This window comes from Acinonyx jubatus, chromosome A2 (genome assembly GCF_027475565.1).
Source record: "Acinonyx jubatus isolate Ajub_Pintada_27869175 chromosome A2, VMU_Ajub_asm_v1.0, whole genome shotgun sequence".
Classification (NCBI taxonomy): Eukaryota; Metazoa; Chordata; class Mammalia; order Carnivora; family Felidae; genus Acinonyx; species Acinonyx jubatus.
In genome coordinates this window covers 26,397,630-26,417,583 of record NC_069383.1, presented here as the reverse complement: position 1 = coordinate 26,417,583, position 19,954 = coordinate 26,397,630, and the positions used below count along the sequence as shown (strand labels likewise).

The window sequence follows — 19,954 nt, the reverse complement described above, 5'->3', positions numbered from 1 at the left end:
CCTCTTTAATACATTCTTATCACTTTCAAGGTTAATTCCAACAGATAATCAAAGTCAAATCAAAGGAGGGAGATTTTAAAATTCTAGCCAGAGTTTTAATATTGAATACAATGTATTTGTAACATATGGATGGAGAGGTTTTAGTGTCAGGCTAGCCTCAAGTTAGCTATTAATCCTGAAAAAAATTGATTAATCTTTTTGGATTTTTAAATCCTTATCAGTAGAATGAGATATTTTTGCAATGGAAGAATTAAGTAGTCTTCTGTTACCTATATTTGGTATATCTAGAATAAGTCAATTTTCAAGATGGAGCAGGAAACAACTCCTAGATAAAAAAATCAAAACTAAAACAGAACAAAGAAAATACTTGCAAATAAAAATCAGAAAGAACAAAATAAAAATGTTTAGATTCAGATCATCGCTGTGCCACAAAGACTCTCCAAACTTTGAAAAAATAAAACTTACCAGATTTGGCCACATATTTAAAACTCATTGAATATGGTGACTGAGAGTCAGATAGGCATACAGAACAATAGATTAGACCAGCAGTTCTCAACTGGGGCCTATTTAAACCTCCAGGGACATTTGGCAATGTCTGGAGACACTTTTAGGGTGTCATCACTGAGAGTTAGAGTGCTAATAGAATCTAGTGGATAGAAGCCAGGGTGCTGCTACACATCTAATAATGCCCAGGACAGTCTTTTCCCACCTAAAACGAATTACACAGCCCCAAATATTAATTGTGCCAAGGATGAGAAATCTTGATAAATATCAAGATAAAATATCCAAATGAGTAAACAGTTTATAAAAAATAGAACTTCTACCAGCCAGTGCAATGCAATAAAACCAAGGGCTCCCAAAAGGTTAAAACAGCTAATATTATTTTTTAATTTATTTTTAATTTTAAATTATTATTATTATTATTATTATTATTATTATTATTATTATTATCTGAGAGTGAGTGAGTGAACAAGCAGGAGAGGGGAAGAGGGAAAGGGAGAGAGAGAATCTTAAGTAGGCTCCATGCCCAGCACAGGGCTCAATGTCACAATTATGGTATCATGAGCTGAGCCAAAACCAAGAGTCAGATGCTCAACCAACTGAGCCTCCCCTGCCCACCTGCCAAGCTTCCCTATTTTTTAAATTAGTTTCCTCTTAGATGGATATAAATTATTTAGGTTACCTATAGAATTATAATCAAATTGGATTTATCAAACACTTCCACCCCCGTCCTCATCAAGTATTTGTAAGTATGGTTTCATTATATATTTTGTTATGAAAGATCAATGACTAAATGGTGGTGGCACAATAAGATAAGATAATAAATTGAATTGTGTGAGGAAGGATAGATGTGGAGAAATAAAGAGGAAAAAGAAACAAGTTAAAGACTAACTGAGGTAAGCAATATGAGAGGCATTGACATTTCAAACAGAAAGAGTAGGGTATCTCCGAGTTTGATTTGTGTGTGTTGACTATTATTAAGTTGCTACTACTTATCCAAATATTTACATACATATTTGGACCAAGAGTAAGATATTTTTATTATGACTATGAACACTAAATAGTAATAGCATGAGCCTCAAGTAGAACTAGTCTCAATATTGTAAGTGCTATTCATTATTATTAGCTATCATGTCATTGTGTCAAATTCTTAATTTACTCAACAGTAACATGGTGCAAATAATATTATGTATTTCATAGGGTTTTTCAGGAATAAATTATATAGTATACAAAAGTATATTTATCTTATTCTTCATGCTCATTAAATATTAGATAAGTTTAGACAATGGTGTTTATGATAATGACCTATGAGGATGTGTAGGTATGACATTAAGATGAGCAGAAATGGCCAGTAGGAAGAATGAGTCCAATCTGACCAGGAAAGCATGTTATATGAAATAGTGGACTAGGCTAGAGAAATAGATGGTTATGACAAGATCGGTATGATATCAAACTTGCAGCAAGTCCAGGAGTCTTCTAAGAAATATTATTAGTTGCTTACCAAAGAACTAGTACCTAAGAGATTATATAATTACAGACTTCATGAGCAAAAATCTCCAGGTCAGGTCTAAAGAAAAAAAAAATGCAAGTTTCCTTTATCTTCCCATTGCAACCTCTGCAAACCTATGTGTTAAGGGGATCAAAACACAACTGGTTTACCTTGTTGCTGATTAAAGAACCATCAGAGGAGCCAATGCAATGATCTTTAGGGACAAAGGAAACATTAGATCTTACCTGTAGGCTAAGAATACTCACACTCATTCTAGAATTACTAGTGGAAAAGAGATATTGAGACATAGAGTGCTGGAGAAAGAACAGGGACCTCGATCATAAAAGAAAGCAAAATAAATTGTTCTATAGTTATTAGAATACTTTTCTATTATGTGATTTAAAAAGGAATTCATGTGTGTGTTGGCAGGAGGTATATGGGAATTCTCTGTACTTTCTGTTCAATTTTGCTATGAACCTAAAACTGCTATAAAAATAAAATCTATTTAAGAAAATGAATTGGTATGATAATATTTATCTGAGAAACCACTTAGGAAGGTGTTTTTTTTTTAATTTTTATAAGTTATTTATTTTTTAAAGATTTTTTGAAAGTAATCTCTATACTTAATGTGGGGCTCAAACCCACAGAGATCAAGTTGCATGCCCCATTGACTGAGCCAGCTAGGCACCCCAGAAACTGTTTTTGTAATATAGAAGAAAAAATAAACTATCTGTCCCATTCATTACTGAAAATTATCATTACATTGTATGTCTACTATGTGACATTAATTCTACATACCTTATCCTTAACTTTCACAAAAATCTTGAAATATTTCTAGTATTTCCTTTAACTGATGAAAAACTGGGAATTAAATAGGTTATGTTGACAAAGTTCACATTACTAATATATGTCAGAGCTATAATTAGAACCCAGGTCTCCAAATGCTTTGTTTAATACTTTACTTTAATACTAGACTGTGTTATCTCAATTGGGTCCAATTAATACATCATTTTCTTCAGAAGATGGCAGCAACAGATACATATAGAAAGGGAAGGCTGTTTTCATCTTTTTTCAATACCCAAAGAACAGAGACAATAGAAAAATCTCTCTAAGTTTAATAAAGTTGAAAGCACACTAGTATTTTTAATGGAATTTTATATTCTTTATTTTCTTTCAACCATTTAAAAATGTAAAAGCCTTTCTTAGCTCAAAGGCTGTGCAAAAACAGGTGGTGAGCTTGATTTGGCATAAGCACTATAGTTTTCCCACTCCTGAATTAAAATATTATGCCAGTACTGACAGTTCTTTAATCCCTCTTATAGTTTTTTTCACATAATTTACTGAGCTGAAACTTATATAACATAAAATCAATCACTTTAAAGTGGACAAATCAATGGCAGTTAGTATATACATGATGTTGTGCAACCACCACCTCTATCTAGTTCCAAAACATTTCCATTACAACAAAGTAAAACCCTTTACCCATCAAGTAATTTCTCCCAATTCCCCTTCTACTTAGTCCCTGCCTACCACCAATCTGTGTTCCATCTCTACATATTTTTCTATTCTGGATAGTGCCTATAAGTAGAATCACACAATATGTGACATTTTATGTCTGGTTCTTTCACTTTGCAAATGTTTTCAAGGTTCATCCATATTGTAGAATGTATCTGAATTTCAGTCTTTCTTTATGGCTGAATAATATTCAATTGTATGTATATACACTATATTATTTACCCATTCATCTGTTGATTCATCTGGGCTGTCTCTACCTTTTTGGCTATTGTGAATAGCACTGCTATGAACATGCATTTACATTTATTTGTCTGAGTGCCTGTTTTCAATTATTTTGGTATATACCTAGGAGCAAAATTGCAGGGTGAAGTGGAAGTTCTAAATTTAACTTTTGGGAGAACCATTAAACTTTTTCAAAGCAGCTGAATCATTTTCAATTCCAACCAGCAACATACAAAGGCTTTAATTTCTCCATATGCTCATCAACTGCTGTCATTTTCTATTTTTACAATTATTGCATACTAGTGAGTGTGAAGTGATGCCTCATTGCAGTTTTGATTTGCATTTCTCTAACGACTAATGATGTTGAGCACCTTTTAGTGTACTTGCTGGTCATTTATATACCTTCTTTTGAAAAATGGCTATTCAAGTCTTTTGCCCATTTTTTAGTTAGGTAGTTTGTTTTTTTGTTGTTCTAAGTGTTCTTTATATATTTTGAATACTTGTTCTTTAACAGGTATGTGAATTGATGTTACTTTCTCTTATTCTGCATACTGTCTTTTCACCTGCTTGGTAATGTCATTTGATACACAAAGGTTTTAATTTTGACGAAGTCTCAGGTATCTATTTTGTCTTCTATTGCTCATGCCTTTGGTGTTCTAGCTAAGAATCCATTGTCAAGTGCAAGATCATGAAGATTTACCCCTGTATTTTCTTTAAAGAGTTTTATGGATTTAACTTTTATATTTAGGTCTTTGATTAAGTTTGAATTAATTTTTGTAAATTGTATGAAGCAGGAATTTAACTTATTATGAAAGCGAATATCCAACTGTCCCAGAAGCATTGTTGAAGAAACTATTCTTTCCTCATCAAATAGTCTTCTCATCCATGTCAAAAAAAAAAAAAAATTAATCTATTGACCACACATACAGGTTTACACTTGTAATCTAAATTCTATTCCATTGGTCTACATGTCTATATTCACACATTGTTTTGGTTATTATAAATTTATAGTGAGTTTTGAAATTGGAAAGGGTGACATGTTTGTTATTCTTTGCCAAGTTTTGTTTGGCTATTAAGGGCCCCTAGAAATACAAAAGAATTTGAAGAGTTTTTCAATTTCTACAGGAAAAGGCTATTGTAATTTTGATGGAAACTGCATTGAACCTGTAGATCACTTTGGGTAGTACTGACATCTTAACAATATTAAGTCATGCAATTCATGAACAGAGAATGGATTTTTATTATTTAAGTCTTTCATTTCTTTCAATAATATTTTTTGGTTTTCATTTAATACGTCTTTCACCTACTTAGTAAATTTTTTCTAAATATTTTATTATTTGGATGTACTATAAATTGTTTTCTTAATTTCCTTTTGGACTAGTCATTGCTGATGTAGAAAAACAATTGATTTTTGTGTGTTGATCTTGTACCCTGCAATAAACCTGCAAATAAACAAATTTGCTGTATTTGTTTATTAGCTCTATTTGCTTTCTTTCTTGGGATTTTCTACATATAGAATCATGTCATCTGTGGATACAGGTAGTTTTATTGATTCCTTTCAACTATGGATGCCTTATATTTCCTTTTAATATCTAATCATTCTAGATCAAACTTCCAGTATAATACTGAATTGCAATGGTGCAAAGTGGGCATCTTTCTCTTGTTTAAAATATTAGGGAAGAGCTGCTCTTGCTCCTACACAGTTCTGTACCCTCTTTACGCTGTCATAAATTATATCTGGCTCAACAATATAGATTTATCATTATTTTTATGCATTTATTTCTTAACTCATGTAGGAAATATAAAGTGGATTTAACAGCCAAAAACATTGTCAGTTTTATGTATGCCAATGTAGTTACCTTTACTAGAGATTTTTCTATTTTTATTCAGCTTCCAGAGACCCTCTAGTGTCCTTTGATATGAACCCAAAGTACTCCCTTTAGCATTTCATATAGGGCTGCACTGCTCTGGTAATGAACTCTGCCAGATTTTGTTAATATGAAATAATTTATCCTTGATTAAAAAAAATATCCTTGATTTTTGACAGACAATTTTTCCAGACATAGAATTCTTGGTTGACAGTTATTTTTCCTTTCAGCACTTTAAATAATCATCCCATTGCCTTTTGTTCCCCATGGTTTCTAATAAGAAATCAGCTGTTAACCTTACTGAAGATCTCTTGTACATAATTTATTTTCACTTACTTTCAAAATTATTTTCCTTACCTTTCTACAGTTTGATTATGATGTGTCTTGGTATGAATCTTTGAATTTATCCTATTCAGAGTTTATTGAGTCTTGGATGTGTATATTCATGTACTACATCAAATTTGGAAAGTTTTCAGCCATTATTTCTTCAAATAAACTTTCTGTCACTTTCTCTCTTCTCCTTTTGGGACTCCACAATGCTTTTGTTGATTGGTTTAATAGTATTTAACATTTCCTTAGGCTTTGTTCATTTGTTTCATTCTTTTTTTTTTTCTCCTCAGAATGCAATAATTTCAATTGTCCTATTTTTAAAATGACTGATTCTGTCTTATTTCTGTTCGAATCTACTGTTGAATACCTCTAGTGAATTTTTCTTTTCAGATAATTATATCTTCATCTTTAGAATTTCCATTTAGTTCTTTTATAGTTTTTCGTTATGATATTCTCATATTTTCTTTATGATTTCACATCACTTTTTCCTAGTTACCTTTTATTCTTTATAGATGGTATCCTTTAGATTTTTGAGTATATTTAAGGCAAATGATGTAAAGTCTTTGTCCAACAATTCTGATATTGGGCTTCTTTGGGTGGTTTCTGCTAATTTGCTTTTTTTCCTGTGAATGGGTCACAATTCCCTGTTTGTTTGCAGGCTATATGATTCTTTATTGTTGAAAACTGGGTATTTAAATATCATAATATGGATGTTTCAGCCATATCTTTTGCACCAGGAGGCTGTGGATTTTTCTTTTTTTTTTAATTTTAATTTTTTTTTTAACATTTATTTATCTTTTGAGACAGAGAGAGCAGGAGCAGGGCGGGGGCAGAGAGAGAGGGAGTCACAGATTCTGAAGCAGGTTCCAGGCTCTGAGCTGTCAGCACACACCCGACACAGGGCTCGAACCCATGGACTATGAGATCACAACCCGAGCCGAAGTTGTACCCTTAACTGACTGAGCCACCCAGGCACCCCTGTGGATTTTTCATTCACTTTAAATTTTTTTCAAGCAATTTCTGCCACTTTTATACCTGACTAAATTCCATATTAGGCAGAAGAAAGATAACTGCCTTACATAAGTCTTTCAGGTATCCCTGCCAGTAGGTTAGAATGGGCAAACACAATAATTTGTAAATAAGTTTTACGTGGTGAGCATTGGGTTTATATGTAAATGATGAATCACTAAATTCTACACCTGAAACCAATGTAACCATATATGTAAACTAACCAGAATGTAAATAAAAACTTGAAAAAAGTCTTTTCTGCTTTTTCCAGAACCAGGGACCAGGGTCCCACACTGGGAATGTGGACCATGGTCATCAGGACCACTGCTGAGCCATGCAGGGGGTGGAGTAAAGGCAATTAAAAACACCACAAACTTTTCTGCCATTTTCTAAGTTGTTTTTTATCCAGTATTAGCCTGGGTGATATAAACCTTTGCTTTCCAGAGTTCTAAAAAACTTGATTTTGACCTTTTCTGCATAGTTTTCTATGTTTCTGTGGAAGATGTTAGTTTGAAGGAGCTTCTTACTCTGCCATGTTGCTGGCATCACTCTTCTAGACTTGGTGTTCTAAAAATAAATTCTCACATACTGCAATCAGGGTAAGATTATATCATTTCTTTTTTTTTATTGTTTTTCAAATTCTCTTAAGAGAGCTGGGAACATTGTGGGTAACACTATATACTTATTAATTTCTTTATCATATTTGCCAATACAGATGAGCATGAACATAATTATGTTTATATCAACAATAATTAAATAGTATTAAACATGACGTGACTTTCGGTATAATTCTCTTTATGAAAAAACTTTTTGGCTTTAAATTTTGAATAAACTCCTCATTGTAGTACTCAGCATGGTTTTTCTATGTTCTTCAATTATAGTGCAAAGAACATACCAGAAAATAATTCTATTTAATTATTAATTTTCCCAAGCATGATCATCTCTGACCTACATCTGTTTTTATAAATATTACTAAGAAGTCTTTATTACCTATTTCTCCTAAGAATAAGAGCTGCTTTAGAGGAGCCTGGGTGGCTCAGTTGGTTGAGCATCCAACTTCGGCTCAGGTCATAATCTTGGCAGTTTGTGGTTCAAACCCCTGGTTGGGCTCTGTGCTGACAGCTCAGAGCCCGGAGCCTGCTTCAAATTCTGTCTCTCTCTCTCTCTCTTTCTCTGCTCCTCCCCCACTTGTACTCTGGCTCAAAAACAAATAAACATTAAAAAAAAAGCTGCTTTAAATGAAGCAAACAAAAAGATACACTGAAAAAACATATAATGTTTAGGTGTTAATCTAGATATGATTTAATCTGTCTGAATGTTTATAAACAGCATAGTCTTTCCCACCACATCTACATGCCACTATAGCAAAGTTCTAATCAGTCGTTTGAATGATCTGCCACAACTCCAAATCAATTCTTCTGAAAAGCACTAGTAGGAAAGTGGCATATTAGAGCTTAGAGAATAGCAATGCCGATGTGATGTTCAGTCAGCACATCTTGGGACAAGTGGTTGGGAGAAAGACGAATAAACTTCTTTTTCACACAGGTAAATATATCAGCGTGAACAAAGAAGAGCAAAATCATTTTTTTTCTCTAAGCAATTATAAGACTAAATTTTTGTGAGAGTTTAAGTTTACTAAGTTAGAGTATTCAATATTGAGTTTAGTAGATAGAATTGTAGCTTCAAAATGTTATTTTTAGTTTTGGTTCAAAATTAGAATAAAGCTCCAAGAGCACATTTGTATGCAGATGAATGTCCCATAGAAGTGTATCACATTTATAAATATCATTATCCTTATATTTTGATATTACACTTTTGAATTTGTCTTTTCAAGAAATTTTCTGAAATTTTACAATACTAAAAAGCCACTTATTGCTATGGGGATATTACCACTTTCTTCTGCCTTGTGTCTCTCAAAAGTGTTTTTGACTTTCCTAATCATTTAAACAAGAAATTATATTTTTAAGGATTTCTGTATAGATTTATATATGTACATTGGAGCTTTAATCTATATTTAATGGTTTTAATAAAAAGAATTTAATTTTTATAAAGTTTGATTGAGAAGACAGTAAAGCCATTATTTCAGTTCTCATTCCCAGGAGTGTTATTTTCTCTATTTAAGACCTTACAAAATAGTTACAGACTATACATACTTCCCAATTCTATGTGTCTGTGAACACACAGTGACCCATGTTAAGCAGGAGGTAAGTGATGGAATATCTGTCAAAGGCAGCTGTTATGCTTCATGATGGAAAATATCATGTTCTGTAATATTGGAGGAAACTTTTTAACAGACTGATACTTAAACTATTTTGAGAGGGCCAGAGTGGTCTAAATGCCTGGATGTTCATTCTTATATAGGTGAGGCTCTAAAGGGCTGGGTCAGGCACATGTTATTTAATCATAATTGGTATTTAGACATCCAGTGTAGAAAGTAAACTGTCCTTAGGAGCTGGAGCTTCAAAAGTGTAATTCAAGGATAATAGAATTTCATAAACTCTTGTTGCTACAGCTGTTTTTCTGTGTTTTGAAAAAAAACTACTCTTACGGGGGCACCTGGGTGGCTCAGTCGGTTAAGCATCTAGGTGACTCTTGATTTCAGCTCAGGTCATGATCTCATGGTTTGGTTCATGAGATCAAGCCCCACATCTCTTGGGATACTCTCTCTCCTTCTCTCTATGCCCTTCCCCTGCTCTCTAAAAATAAACTTGTTCTCTCTAAAAATAAACTTAAAATTTTTTTTTAAATTAAAAAAATAACTCTATCTGATTGTACAAAGGTTTTGAGTTACCCTGAAATATGAATTCTATTTACATTTAATATAAACCTATAAGTACTTATACATAAAAAAACTTACAATATCTATGTATTATATGCAGCTTAATTTATATAAAATACAAAAAATACCTCAAAGAAGTACAACCCCAAATCTGGATAAATTTAGTAAATTGCTGTGGGAAAGAGCTAGAAAAAAAATGATAGTATATATATACACACAGGGGTGCATGTGCCCCTATGAATCAACACTTTTGTATCCTTTGGATAAATACCTAGTAGTGCAATTACGATGAACCACTGGATTCTATTCCTGAAGCCAAGACTACACTGAATGTTAACTAACCTGAATTTAAATTAAAATAAAAAATAGAAAAAAGTGATAGTACATAAGGCTTCCTTTTTCTAGGATGACAAGTTTACCTCAAATAGTATTTTTAAAAAGTAGAACTTAGAAACAAGAAAACTAGTAGAGCAAAAGTATGAGGAGGAAGACAGAGCATATTGCAGAAAAACAGCTGTAGCACCAAGACAAAACATAAGAGAACTTAAAAAATTTTCAAATTCAGGGAGCGTGGGTGGCTCTGTTGGTTAAATGTACAACTTTGGCTCAGTTCATGATCTCACAATTCATGGGTTCAAGCCTTGTGTCGGGCTCTATGTTGACAGCTTGGAGCCTGGAGCCTGGTTCGGATTCTGTGTCTTTCTCTCTCTCTGCCTCTCTCCCACTCACACTCTGTTTCTCTCTCTTTCAAGAATAAATAAGTATTTTAAAAAATTAAAAAAAAATTCAAGTTCACAAAATGGATGAAAGACCTAAACAGAGGACAGGAAGCTATCAAAATCCAAGAGGAGAAAGCAGGCAAAAACCTCTTTGACCTCGCCTGCAGCAACTTCTTACTCAACATGTCTCCAGAGGCAAAGGAAACAAAAGCAAAAATGAACCATTGGGATCTCATCAGAATAAAAAGCTCTGCACAGTGAAGGAAACAATCAGCAAAACTAAAAGTCAAACAACAGAATGGGAGAAGATATTTGCAAACGACATATCAGATAAAGGGCTAGTATCCAAAATCTATAAAGAATTTATCAATCTCAACACCCAAAATACAAATAATCCAGTGCAGAAATGGGCAAAAGACATGAACAGACATTTTTCTAAAGAAGACATCCAGATGGCCAACTGACAGAAGAAAAAATGCTCAACATCACTCATCATCAGGGAAATACAAATCAAAACCACAATGAGATACCACCTCATACCTGTTAGAATGGCTAACATTAACAACACAGACAACAACAGATGTTGGTGAGGATGTGGAGAAAGAGGTATCTTTTGCACTGCTGGTAGGAATGCAAACTTGTGCAGCCACTATGGAAAACAGTATGGAGGTTCCTCAAGAAATCAAAAGCAGAACTATCCTATGACCCAGCAATTGCACAGTATTTATCCAAGGGGCATTTATAGGTATTTATACAGCTGTGCTGTTTCGAAGGGGTACATGCACCCCAATGTTTATAGCAGTACTATTGACAATAGCCCAAGTATGGAAAGTGCCCAAATGTCCATCAATGGATCAATGAATAAAGAAGATGTGGCATGTATATATATACACAGATATATATATACACAGACATATATGTGTGTGTGTACGTATATATATATATATATATATATACATATATATACACACACACACACATATATATATACACATACACACACACACACACACACACACACTGGAGTATTACTTGGCAATCAAAAAGAATGAAATCTTGCCATTTGCAACCACATGGATGGAACTAGAGGGTATTATGCTAAGCAAAATGAGTCAGTCAGAGAAAGACAAATATATGACTTCACTCATATGAGTACTTTAAGATATAAAACAGATGAACATAAGGGAAGGGAAGCAAAAATAATACAAAAATAGGGAGATGGAGAAAATATATATTATATTTATTTATATTATTATATATATTAATAATATAATTATATTAGTATCCATTATATATATTTATATTACAGTTATATATTACATTATTGCATTATTTATATTGTACTATATTATTTGTTGAAAATACATTATACTGTTCTCTCTTAAATATAGAGAACAAACAGAGGGTTACTGGAGGAGTTGTGGGGGGGGATGGGCTAAATGGGTAAGGTACATTAAGCAATCTACTCCTGAAATCATTGTTGCACTATATGCTGATTAACTTGGATGTAAATTAAAAAAATAAATAAATTATAAAAAAATTTCAAGTTCAAAATCTATGGAAAAACACTCTTCCCTCCCCCAGTTCTCTCAATTTTCCTTTTTCCACTAACTGCTCCTCTAATTGCTGGGTATTAAAAAAAAATATTGACTTTTGAATTCACTTTTAAATTCCAACACAGTTTATGATTAAAACAGAAGCAAAACACAAACAAGCCCTTTGTTTGCAGTGGATTATAATTTGTGTAGGCAGCCCGTTGCTATTTTAAGCAGCAGAGATGGACTATAGAGTTAAATTGTTCCCTAAAAAAAGTCCAACAATATAAATCGTTGTTTATAGTTTCATGATTGGTAGTTTATGAGTGTCAAGTGGATTCATATAAAATATCAATTTAATCTTACTCTCCCATCTCTCTTGCCAATCATAGACTAATATATTGTAGTTTAATTATATTCCTCATGGAGCATATAGTAAGTTTTAGATGTGATGATAATACTTCATGTCCATTGCAAGACCCAATAGCTATAAATTTATAGAAAAGAATACAGGCTGTAGAAACAATGAGATCCATTCCTGACTTTTTAAGTAACTAACTCTGATTGATGCTTTTGTATAATTGATTTAACCCCTTAACCCCAACATATTTCTTTTGTAGTCGCTGTCCTTTCTGAAGATTTCATGGGTCCACAGTGTGCTGAGTAACATGAGGGCAATATGGTGATATTTTCATAAACTGCAACAGAACACTGACATTTATCTTTCTAATATTTGTTTTGAGTCAGCGTCTGTCTTACAAAACATTAATGATGATAATAGTTGGTAGGATATTTTTTGCTATTAATGTGCTTTCTTGATACAATTTTTTTTTTAATTTGAGAGAGAGAGAGAGAGAGAGAAAGAGAGAGAGAGAGAATCTCAGCATGGGGCCCAATCCTACAACCCTGGGATCATGATTCAAGCTGAAATCAAGAGTTGGATGCTCAGTGAAGCCACTGAAGTGCCCCTCTTGATACAATTTTAAAAATATGTGAATATTATGTTAGTTTCTCTCTTTTTACATTCATAAATGTAAACATTTATTCACCTTTATATATACATAAGCATTTCATTTAAACACATGTACCCATCTATATGTGTATGTATATATTTTGCTATATATTTTTGTTTTAGATATATGTAGTTATTTTGTTATCAAATTCTTGCCACAAATATCTTAGGAAGTCTTTTCACCTTCATTTTGTAAATAAGGAAACTTCTGGTTGGTTTATTAACTTATTTTGGATTTCATTACTTCTACTTTAAATGTTCTGTACATCATAGTACATCTGCCCCTGACTTAAGGCAAATAACTTTAGTGTTATCATAATGATTATTATTTTTTTAAGCAATGAGACTTTGAAAACTATACAGAAATATTTACTAGATTAACAGATTTTATTCTCAATCACCAATTACCCATTTTCATGGATAATAACACGATGGTTCTAGAAATAATTTGATGATTGATCCCTTCCAGTGTATCAATTCCCCTTGTAACAACATGAATTTTAAAAGGTCACCACCATTCTTATGAAATAATAGAAGTGCCAGGTAAAGCATATAAATACAGTGGATCATAACAAAAAGGTTTCAGTCTCAAGTTCCCAAGATTTTTCCATTGTTTAGTTTAATTCTGATCATACATTCTGCATCCCTTTAAAGGTTTAGTTGGTAGAATCGATTCTGTAAACCAACAGGAGAATGATCAAGTCAATTGCATCCAGAGATGCCTGCCCCTCATTTCTTCTCTGTATTCAAAATCAGGCAATGAATAATCACAATATAAATTGGAGGGTCAGATTTTGCAAAACCGCAACCCTAGTATGGTGTCAATATATCCAACAATCTTTGCAGTTACTTCAGGAACACCATGAAATGTAAATACTTGAAGAAACCCAAATGACCAGAAAATATCTATTTCATATATTCCATTGTTTATTGGAATATTCCATCATTCCAAGGAAGAGAACTGAAAATACAGTTCATAGAAAATTCAGCTATATCTTTGAAGGTTAAGCAGTGACTAAAGGCGATATAATTATTTTGAAGAATATTGTTCTTGATATTTGATATGCTTCTCTTCTCATACATTTCAAAACACAGCTATTTACAATGCTTCTAATCTTATAGGTGCAGTAAAGTGTGACCTTGAAATATTGTCAGTTTCAACAAATGTATAAACAAATAAGTTAATGTTTATTGGTATTGAGAGCATCAGTAGCTCACTGTGGGTGTGCTTATATTTCCACAAATTATAAAAGGTGTCAAAAAGGTCATATATATAATAAAAACATTTCATACACATTACCCAGCTCATATTATTGTTGAACATCTCTATTTCCTGTTACTTTGCTACTTTTTTTTTATAACTGTTTTGCATGGCAGTCTTGAATATAAAATAAATTATTTCTAATCAGGACTTCCAGACCCCCGAGAAGTAAAGTAACTGAAAAGTAATAACAAGAGTTAGAAAAAACTGGCATTGTTGGACTTCGATTTCGTTAGTATGTTAATAATGAACATAAATTATTTGTTACTCTTCCTTATGAGAGGTACAGTTTAATTCTGAACTGCCCTTTATTACTTCCTTGGCCAATATAGTCAGATAATGTGATAATGTAACAATGTGATATTCTGAGACTCCTAAAGCTAGGTTATAAAAAGCCTTAGATCTGAGTCTCTTGAGCATTTGTTCTGGAGAAAGCTAACAACCATGTAAGAAGTCTGAAAACTTTATGTTTGAGAAGCCAAGGCATGTGAAAAGGGACCTTGGATAATGTGATGTCAGAAGAAGAGAAAAAGATGGGAAGGGAGCAGATCTTTAAAGTGCCAGATGAGTGAGTGAAGAAGTCATCTTTGAAGTGGAAATTCTAGCCCTATTCACTCCCGCTGGTCACATAGATCAGTGATCAAAATACCAGCTGAGGCCTTCCAAAATTTTGAATCCAAAAATTTGTTAGCAAAATTAAGTGATTATTTTAAGCCACTAGTAGTTTGTTTTGCAGCAATAGGTAACCAGAACTGGCTTCATAATCAAAACCTTATTTGGGTTTCATCCTGGCCTTGCAAACTTGCCAGCACTATGGGAGTCATATAAAGTTATATAAAAGGGTGTTTAATGTTCATGTTGTTCAATACTTTATAGATAAGAATGAGATCAAGATAAGTGAAGTGACTTAAAGATGTCCACACATTTGGTGACTAACAGAGCTGGAGCTAAAACCACAGATTCCTGGGTCTGGCAGACCTACTTCCATTCACTTTATAGAATATCAGATTATTCCTCAAAAAAAAAAATGTTCCAGACTTTTAATGTCTTTTCCCTTCTGAGGACTTCCTGAGAAAACATGTGCAGATTTGAAAAATCACTTTTTTTTTTAAATGATGGGAACTGAATTGGTAAAGTTATATCAACCAGTTTTACTAGTACTTCATTTTAGAGTCACTGTATTTATATTGAAATATTTAGTTATTTTGAAGCAAATCATATGTGCAGGATAATTTTGATAATTAGTGATTAATAATGTGGTAAGTAATATTTAAGATGTGACTGTAGAATAAAGAAGGAATTAGTAAATTATCTGTATGGAGGCACCTATGACTTTTTGGAGTAAGGAATATAACTAGGTTTAGTGAAACATCACCGGAAGATAGATGAGAGTGGGCTTGGGGCATCCCTGACTGACAGAATGGCATATATGAAAGGCAGTCACAAGTCACTAGCTTGGTGTATTCAGAAAATTTTAAGACATTTAATATTACTATCTCATATAGTTTAAATAAGGAGAATGGCAAGGTGGGAAGAGGATGGATAATAGATGAGTAGCCTGAAAAGTTTTTAAGCAAAGGACATACAGAGTTGGGCTACACGGAGAGACCAACTTTGTGATTAGGTGGAGGAACAGGTAGGGAAAAGGCAAGAGTGGAGAACGGTACTCGACTAGGTAGGTATGAACAGACCGCATTCAAGAGATAATAAAGACCTGAAATGAGGTATGGTGATGGGCTACAGAAAGAGAAAACATTTGAAAAATAAGAGGTAGAAATTACAAAGTGACGGTGACCAACCAGGGTCAGGAAAAGGAATAAGTTTAGGATGATGCCCAGACTTCTGGTTTAGAAGCTTTGCTGGATGACTGGTTCCCTGAATACTCCTAGAGAATGTAGGAAGGAAGGAAAGAAGGAAAGAAGTGAGGAAGGAACGAAGGAAGGAAGCAAGGAAAGAAGGAATGAATGAATAAATATTTAGAAGTAGTTCAGTTTCAGATCTGATTTTTATTTATCTATGGAATAATCATATGGCTATGTTAACTATCACTCCACTCTGAAACCTTTTCTCAATTCTCATCCTCTAAATGGAGCCAAATGCTTCCTCCCTTATACCATCTCTATTTCTCTGCAAACTTCTATTTGTATCCATTAACAATTTTCATGATACATTTTAATTATATTTACGTATCAATATTTCCTCATATATTACCAGTTATTAGATATTACAGATTATGTCTCATAGTAGGTAATTTTATAAATCTCTCAGCCTTGGGCTAAAGTAATGCTACACAATAATAGCAAAGTAAATTTTTTTCTGGTTTCTCCCCCTACCACTTACGTGGCTCCAACTAGAGGCCTCTAGCTATAAAAATGGGTTTCTGAAACATCTCATAAAAGGCAACCTTTTTCCATTTCCATATGGCCCAGTATGCTCCCAGCATATTTCCATATGCTCCAGGATTTTGCCAGTCATTCTATTTTCTGCCAAGTATCCCATTCATCTTTACAGCTGTTACCTAGCTACATTTTCTGGGTTACTGGGAAAGATCCACAAGACTAATTCACCTGATTCTCCCTCCACATATATCTCTTGCATTCTCTCTTGCTATCTCAGAGTGAAGGCTTCTCCTGGGAAGAGAGAGCATTATTAGGCTACAGCATATCACACTTTTGGAATATCCTGGTATAGGAGTTTGATCCTATTTGTTCACAACAGTATAAATGAAGTCCTAACACAGACAAGCTGTAGAATGTGTAAAAGTTGTATCATACATTTTTACCTCTCAAGTTCAAGTTATGGGCAATTTTTATATATCTTTTCTCAAGAGAAAGTTGTTTCAATCGTTACCTAAGTCTATACCTTTAACAGCTACTTCCTATTTCCTGCGCCTATGTAGACATGAGCAAAACTAGCAGAAGCTGCTCATTTCAGAGTAGCAAGGCTCTAAGGAAGCTTTGCTCTCACGTGATATCTACACATCACGTGATATCTACAAGGTCCATTACTTAACATATGCATTAAACTCTTTTCATTCTTATTATGCGCCTAGTTTATAACCCACTTGGATATTCTCTCTCTCTCTCTTCATTCCATTTACATTTATGACTTGGGCTACCAACAATTAATTCCTATTTGATTACAAGATGACGCCTCTCATACAAATACCCACAGTTTCACATTTGATGACAACTCATGGACCAGTCCCATTACAACAATTATTTTCAATTTACTTCAAAAAATATCATTGTACCAACCATTCCCAATCACTGGTCATTCCTCCCTTATCTCCTCTCCACACTCTGATTTTCCATCTTCAGAAGGTTGCAGGCATATTTTCTGACTTTCTTCATCCATCAATTCCAAAAGAGAATATGGAGGTGTATTTTAAGAGTTTCTTATTACTCATTGTTGTACCCTTAGTTCTAATGCATGTTTAACATTAAACTAAATGCTTAACAAATCCTAAGTAAATGGTTCATCATCATGTCAGTCTAACTAGTGGGTCAGCCTGGACTAGATTCTAAAACTGGGCCATTTTCCTTGCCATGTGCCTCAAGGGCTCCACTTTTTACCTTTGTCTTAGATGCTTTCTCTACTTTTCCTGTATCTCTGGATACATATCATTTTCCAGTACTAAACCCTCTTCCACGTAGCAGATATGTTGCTGAATTTACCTGTCTTGACTGGATTTCTTCTTGTCTGCCCCAATCTGAATGTCTGCTTATATTCCTCCAACTATAAACAATCAGAAGTCATAATTCATCATACTGGAAGAACCCTCCTATTGTCAGGTACTTGCATGCTTTCTATTTGGCTATCCCACCACAGGAGAGTTGTCACTGTTTCGAACTTCTGTTATTTCCTCCCCATACCATGTCCTGCCTCAATTTATGCCAAATCTTCTAACAACACAGACTCTTACCCTTTGATTTTGAAAATCAGATTTTCGGATAAAAGTCTTATGATCAAACAACAATAACCTTAGAAGAAAGTTATGGACATATTTTGGGAGATAGTAATTTCCTTTGGATACAATGGGTCAGTGTTCAATCTTTTAACTTTTCCATCTCTCAGCTTCCATAAGGGTAGTTAGTTCATGGACACACAGAAACATCGTACATACACATTATACTTCAAAGCAGAAACAAGGAATCAGTCTGATTGATTCAATGGGTCCTGACTTTGAAAAACACTGTCAATTTTCAGGGTCAAAGGATGGTCTGACTTCCTTGGGCAGTGCTGACCCTAGGCGACAGATATTAACTTCTATGACCTCTGAAATTTGAACAAAACACAAATTTATCATTGGTAAACCTTATGAAATGTTTCTCAGCAAACAATGGGGGATACACACAACAGGCTGATTTAGACGCTCCAATCTATTCCATTCTATTTTCACTTTGTTTATTGCAGTGCTCCAAATTTAGATAGATTTTCCACAAACTAAACTTAATTATTTGGTTATTGCATATGGACTAATTTTTTAATGAATTGTGAATCTGGGTAAATCAGGCAACAATAAAGCCTTTGTTTCCTTGTAAAATTAGGGAGTGATACTGCCTAAAGTGCGGTGGGGGTGGGGGGGAGGGAGTGAAGAAACTCCAGAGGCTATGTTTGAGAAGGTTGGGCAAGGAACCAGGGATTTCTGGAGGAAGTGCCCAAGTTTACATCATGTACTTAATAAACAACTTGGGTCACTTAAGCTAACGTTTTCTACTATACTGGTTTGTTTTTTTCTTATTTTTTGTTTTCTTATTTTGTTATTTTATTTTTCTTATTTTGTTTATAACTTCCAAAACGATAGGGGAGGATAAGATTGAGATGTAGTAGGCACCCAGAGGATTGCCTCATGTAAATCATTTCCTGTTTGCTTTTTATGTACGCCACAAAACCCAGATGGAATCATGTTGCTGCCAGAAAGGCAAGGGACGTGGACGAGCAGCATGAGCTCTCTTGGCTCCCAAGGCTGGTGAGAGCAGCTGCACAGTAAGTGAACACCGAGCCACATCCCCCTGCCTGGAGCCCCACAAAAGAGCAAACCATCCCCTGAAACCCAGACCCTGTTGAGTTGAGAAAAGTGCCAGGAAAGGAAGGACCTGACTAGAAAACGGGGAGAAGCAGAAACGCAGCCAAGACTACATTTAAAGAAGACCAAAGTCCAAGTAAAGCAAAGACCACGACCCCCGAGACCGAAAGCTTACCTTCCCGACACAAGTCCGAGAAACTAAGCCGCGGGGCCCCACCCAGAGCCTGTCACGTGACTGCCACGTGAAGGGCGTTTCCGGAAGAGCCAGAGCAGCGGCTCCCCACAGCTGCGCGCCTTCGGTGCCCGCCCTTCAGCCGCCTGTGACCGCGCTCCGGTGCGCCCGCACGTGGCGTTGGGTCCAAGCGATGGCAGCAGGCGCCAGGCGACCGTGACGGAGCCCCTGCAGCTGGAGCCAGCGAGGAGGAAAGTAGGTGCCCAGCTAAGGTCAGATCGTGAGCACAACCCTGGGCCAGCCGACTCCTGGCACCTCCCCTGTGGCCATTTGGTTTAGCCCCTATCCCTGGTCTCTCTGGCCCTGCATTTAGGATTATGAGCTTTTGTTCCATTTTGGTGGAATGCTGCTTTAGAGAACCGGTGAGGTTTGGAGGCCCTCAAGCCTGAGATCTATGTTAGCCTTTATTGAATGACTGCTCCGTGCCTGGCACTGTGGTGACTCGAATGTTTAT

General features: G+C 34.7%; 1 long non-coding RNA gene across 1 annotated transcript in view; it reads right to left on the bottom strand.

The window, feature by feature from the left end:
* The window catches only part of LOC113604133 (uncharacterized), a 114,641-nt gene extending 95,096 nt beyond the window's left edge, over positions 1-19,545 (bottom strand). Inside the window, exon 1 of the long non-coding RNA XR_003425976.2 lies at positions 19,444-19,545. This is a non-coding gene — a long non-coding RNA (uncharacterized LOC113604133). The remainder of the gene's footprint in view (positions 1-19,443) is intronic.
* Positions 19,546-19,954: the final 409 nt, after the last annotated feature.